General features: G+C 38.6%; 1 pseudogene; it reads right to left on the reverse strand.

Moving 5' to 3' along the window:
- Window positions 1–4365: 4365 nt before the first annotated feature.
- Window positions 4366–5722, reverse strand: LOC109271402 (ornithine decarboxylase-like; annotated as a pseudogene).
- Window positions 5723–6244: the final 522 nt, after the last annotated feature.

The following is a 6244-nucleotide window of genomic DNA, read 5'->3' on the forward strand; positions in this document are numbered from 1 at the left end:
ACAGATTTTGAAAGTTAATTTTAAAATTATTCATCCGATACTGAATTTTGTCATCTACTTTCTCTGAATGTATTGATTTCTTCTTTTATTTTCTTAATGTGATAGGGTATATTGACTGATTTTTAACAGCTTTATTGGGGTATTATTTACATATCATATAATTCAATTCTCTTATGTGTACAATTCAGTGATTTTTTAAAATATATTTATAGAGTTGTAAATACTCATGACCACAATCTAATATTAGAGCAATTCCATTCCCCTAAAAACATACAAAAATAAATTCATAGAGTTGTTATACTCATAACCACAATCTAATATTAGAGCAATCCCATTCCCCTAAAAACATACAAACCAACCAACCAACAAACAAAAACAACTAATGGCTATTTGCTGTTATTTGCTATTCTTGCCTCTCATCCTAGGCAGCCACTAATCTGTTTTCTGTCTTTGCAGATTTTGTCTTTTCTGGACATTTTATATAAGTGAATCATACAATATATTGTATTTTTGTGACTAGTTTATTTCATTTAGCATCGTGTCTTCAAGGTTCATCCATGTTGCAAGGCACATAAGTTCTTCATTCCCTTTCATGGATGAATAATATTCCACTGTATGGATATACCAATTCTGTTTATCCAGTCACCAGTGGATGAGCATTTAGGTTGTTTACATTTTTTGGCTATTATAAATGATGCAGCCGTGACAATAAATACAGGTATTTATGCACACAAATGTATTAATTTCTCTTCATTAGATACCTAGGAGTGGAATTATTGGGTTGTATGGTAAATTTATGTTGAACATTTTAGGAAACTGCTAATCAGTTTTCCATGGTGGAGGAAGCACCATATGCATAGTTGAACGGCACTGATAGATCCAAAGCACTATTATATCCTTTGGATCTTAAAGGCCCTTATATGGCTGTTCAGTGAAAGTATTCAGGTAATGAATCAGAAGATTCTATTTCTCTTTACTTTCTTTTCAACTCATACATACTCACACACACAAACATTCTTCTTGGAGAGTGAGTACCAGTATGTTCTGGCTGGTTAATGATTCCTGGTAGACAAAGAGTCATTGGATTCTCCATTTGTTCCTGAACCTGTCATTTATTGAATCTTATATGAGAAATAATTCCAAAAGGGATTGAGGTCTGTGCTGGAATAGTCTGACACGCAGAGTTAGGTGTCATTGCTTCTCTCAGATTCCTATTTACACCCTTTGACCTATCAGTGATGCTTTAACTGTTGAAAAATCATCTGTCCTGCATGATTTAATTTTTATCATGTGCATACATTATTATTCCTCAAAGAACAAAGAGCCAGCTTTTAACACTATGTAAATATAAATGTCTTGATTAAGTTCTTTCAAGTCATTTAAGGAAAAGACCCACCCATTTTGTCATTTATGTACTTTATCTTTTGCTTCATTGTTAATTTTCATTTAAGTTGGCCGAAGGTATTAATTCATTTTTTTAAATTTGTTTCAAATAAATACTCTAAATATTTCCAAATATATGTATATATCCTGGATACAAAGACCAGGCCAAGAGTGAAGACCTAAACTGTAATGTTTTCTATGTAACCGAAACAGGTGGCCAGTGGAAGAGAAAATGAGAGGGAGCTCAAACAAGAAAAGCAAGATGATTAAGTTGGTAATGGAAGGACCATGGCAACAGAGAAGTAAGTCCAAGAGCTCAATTTGGGTTTTGCACTCATTGCTGCTCTAAGTTCTTTCTGACATGTGGAAACAAGGTGTGATTTCCATGTACTTGCTGCTCAAAAGCACGCTCCAAGCTGAGGCAAAGTTCAGTAATGTCATAGGGTGTAATCACAAGGCTGGCTGTAGGTAAGCAGGACGGAACTAAGGTGTACCTTTGGAGTTACACATCTCCAACTGTCCTCTACTTCTCTGAAGTTGGAATGTTTCTCTGTCCAGAGGGAACTGAATCTGATAAGCTACTCACACTGTGGTATCATTTAGTTTGCTTGAATGGTTGGCAGTTCAGGGTGTGGCTAAAAGCTTAGGCTTTGAAGGTTTGGAAACTCGTTGTCATCTTCCAGGACTCTTGTGACCATGGGCAATTTACTTAACATTTTGTATTCTGGAGTGCCTGAGTGGCTCAGTTGGTGAAACATCTGACTTCGGCTCAGGTCATGATCTCATGGTTCATGGATTCGAGCCCTATGTTAGGCTGTGTGCTGACAGCACAGATTCTATGTCTCCCTCTCTCTCTGCCCCTCATTCACTCGGTCTCTGTCTCTCTCTCTCTCAAAAATAAATAAACATTAAAAAAATTAAAAAAGAATGTTTTATATTTAAAATGGGTATAATTCCAGAATGTCATAGATCTTTTGTGAAGGTTTGTGGATAATATAAAACAGTAGACACAATGTCTGCCAGGGAGTGAATTCTCCATAAATATTGGTTGTTATTATTAGTGATGAGTGGTTGCCATTCCGTATAGTACTATTTTTTATTCTTTTTCTTTTTAACAGCTTTATTGTTATATCATTTAAGTACTATACAATTCCCCATTAAAGTGTAATGTTCAATGCCTTTTATTATATTCACAGTTGTGTGCAAACTGTACAACTTCAGAACATTTCATTACCTCAAAAAAAACCCCCAAACCCTTTATCTACCACTCCCCTATCTCCCATCACACCCCCACCACTAAGTAGCCATTAATCTTCTTTCTTTTCTAGGTTTGCCTTTTCTAGATATCTCATGTGAATGGAATGCTAGAACAGATCTTCTGAGACTAGTTTCTTTCATTTAGCATAATGTTTTTTTTTTTTATTTAAAAAAAAAAAATTTTTTAACGTTTATTTATTTTTGAGACAGGGAGAGACACAGCATGAACGGGGGAGGGTCAGAGAGAGAGGGAGACACAGAATCTGAAACAGGCTCCAGGCTCTGAGCTGTCAGCACAGAGCCCGACGCGGGGCTTGAACTCACGGATCGCGAGATCATGACCTGAGCTGAAGCCGGATGCCTAACCGACTGAGCCACCCAGGTGCCCCTAGCATAATGTTTTTAAGGTTATCCATGTTTCAGCACATATCAATCAGTACTTTGTTCCTTCTTATGGCTGGTATGGATATACCACATTCTGTTTATCTACTTATCAGTAGATGAATTGTTTCCTTTTGGCAATTATGAATATGATGCTATTTTTTTTTGTGGAAATATGTTTTTATTTCTTTTGGCTAGGTGCCTAGGTATGGGATTACTAGGTCATGCAGTAAGTTTGTTTAATTACTTGAAGAATTGCCAGACTATTTTCCAAAGCAGTGCCACCATTTTTTTTTCATCCCCACCATCATGTACAAGTGTCCTGATTTCTCCACATCGACTGTGTCTTTTCTGTTTTTTAAAAGTGAAATGGTTATAATTTAAATCTATAAAAACTTCATAAGGACTTAAACTGAGAGAGGATAAAGTTAGATCTTATTGAATTTTATGTATTCATGGAAACTATATAAGAGTAAAGATAATGGGCCAAAATTGTACTTTTGTGGGAAGTTTTGATGTCTACAGTCATTTAAAGAAGGCTTATTTTATAGGACATGTGTGTAATTTATTGTCCAAACTACAATACATTAGAGAATGGAAGGAGTTCTATGTATAATTATGCTGGGGAACAAGGATAAGTTGAGGCTGTCCCAGACACACTGGGGCATGTGGTCACCTGATGTGTCATTAAAGATCTCACTATGCCTTCACTCATTTGGAAATATATTTTATTTTCTTTTTTAGCAGAAGTGATAGCTTGTATTTATCTCACACTTGGAGGCAAGAGTACATGAATATATTTGTTGTTTTAAGTTTTTTTAATTTCAAGATACTTTATTGTTTTATTTAAAAAAATGTTTATTTTTGAGAGAGAGAGAGCAAGCAAAAGTGAGTGGGGAAGGGGGAGAGAGAGAGAGAGAGAGAGAGAGAGAGAGAGAATCCTAAGCAGGTTGTGCTCTGACAACCTGTGAGATCATGACCTGAATCAAAATCAAGTCAGACACTTAACCAACTGAGCCACTCAGGCTCCCCAAGGTACTTTATTTTTAAAACAGGTCAAAACATTAAGCTTTTGGCCCATTCTGCCAATGTACAAGCTACAAACGCTTGCTCAGCTGCTGGGAGGCACTCTTTAGTAGCATGTTCGACAAGTGAATAAAAATCCAGATGAAACAAATATCCAAATGGTTTCCATAGGAACACACTTAAGTGACTCCATCTCCTAGAGTTCACTATTGCTGCATCTATGCCAACCCTACTTACAAAGACATCGAAAAAATAGCAGTGATTAAGTTCAACAGTTCCCCCAAATCTCATAATTCAAGCTAAACTTGCATCTAACAGTTACAGGAGTGGCACGTACTTGTTAATGCTAAGTAAAGCACAGGCAACAGGAGAATGCTCCATCCCTCTCTCCCAAACACAGGACACAGGTAGAGTGCTGATATCCTGCTCTTGTACTTCTAGTGGAAAGTCATGGTTGTATCAGTTGCCATGTTGGTGTCAACATCACATAGATAGTTGGCCTCTGGAACCCACTGAAAGTAGAAGCAGCAGCAACAGTGTAAGCACCTGTGTTTTCAAAAAGCATCCACTTGCCTGCATGCATCTTGGGCAAGTGACAGTGCTCAACAATGCCATCAAGGCTGTTACATGTCGGTCCCCAGTCACTGGTTCAATAATACTTCTCATCTCATCTGGTTTGGGTCTCTCTGCATAAGGGGCTTCATGCGTGCATGATCATAAAGAATGCAATTAAATGATCCATATACCCCATCATTCATGTAATACATAGAGATTTGTTCACTCGACTCATCTCATCATCAGAGCATGTCTATTCCTTTAATATGAGTTTTTTGGCAATGATATTAACCGTGATCATGAAAGCTGATGAAACATAACGTCTGCTGGGCTCAGCTATGATTCTCACTCCTGAGTCTGACGGCAAATACTTGTTCAGTGCTGGGTTGATAACACTGGTGATGTCTTCAAATTTAAGCTTTACATCTTCAGATCCAGGAAAGCCACCACCGATGTCAAGCAGAAACATGTTGAAACCAACCTCAGCTCCCATGTCAAAGACACAGCGGGTATCAGAGATGGTCTGCATGAAGGTCTCAGGATCAGTACAGCCACTTCCATATGGAAGCTGACACCGATGACATCAATGTGGAGCTCTTTTGCCCCAAAAGGAGCCTGCTGGTTTTGAGTGTGGCATCAGATTTAACACTGAGGCAACAGACTGCTTTGGAATCATCAGTGGCAATCTGCAACACTAACGTTGCCTTTGGATGTGCCCTGGCACCTTCCCTCAATTTGACTTCACTATCATCTTCTGGACTCCCATTATTGATAGAATACTTAATCTGAGACACTTGTTTGCATTTGCATAGGTAATCCTCTCTAGAGGTACCTGGAGACTCTGTACCAATTGTACTTCAGTCTTGCTGGCTCAATCAAATCCTGTCCCTATGGCAAGGAGCGTCTTCACTATGGTTCTATTATCATTGCATTTGACTGCATAAAAGGGGGTGATCCAAGGATGAGCTCTTAAGCATCTCTGATGTTTCTTTGGAAAGTCTCCCAGGTCTGCGACATAGAAGGCATCCTTATCATTGGAAGACAAAACTTCATTAATTTTTTGGTCCAACATGTCCTTGGCAGTAAGGCCTTCATGGAGGAAATGGCAGTCAAACTGCATTACTAGAGTTGTTCATGGTTTCTTGATGTTTCCATGGAAAACTAAGAGATGGAATTTAAAGAAATTATTGTCAGCATTTCTCAAAGGCCATTCTCGGGAATTCCAAGTCCCCCCGAAGATGCGTGTGCTCTTGGTGCAGCAGTGGTGATGTTCTAATAAACACAGAATTTGCTGTCTTAGAGCACACAGGTGCCCTGGGCTGGCTCATGGCCCCTAGTGCAAAGGACAGCTCCCCCCACCCCAGCCCACCACCTTGCTCCCTCTCTGGGGGGAATGCCAGACCCAGGTGGCCCCTGAGCTCTGGCAGAGGGTCGCACCATAGAGGCTGAGGGCACTTACCTGTTGTTCCCTCGGAACAGAGCCAGCATAACTGATGCATACGGGAAATGAAGCCTAGCTGTTCAAATAGGCTGTATTGTTTTTCCAGCTAATCTGAAGCAGATTGCATTATGGATTTTACATTTTATATAATGTTGACATTTTAAAGATTTTTGTGGACCCTATATCATTTTTTTATTATAC

The sequence above is a fragment of the Panthera pardus genome, unplaced genomic scaffold, assembly GCF_024362965.1.
Source record: "Panthera pardus isolate Hobbes unplaced genomic scaffold, ASM2436296v1 HiC_scaffold_17, whole genome shotgun sequence".
Lineage (NCBI taxonomy): Eukaryota > Metazoa > Chordata > Mammalia > Carnivora > Felidae > Panthera > Panthera pardus.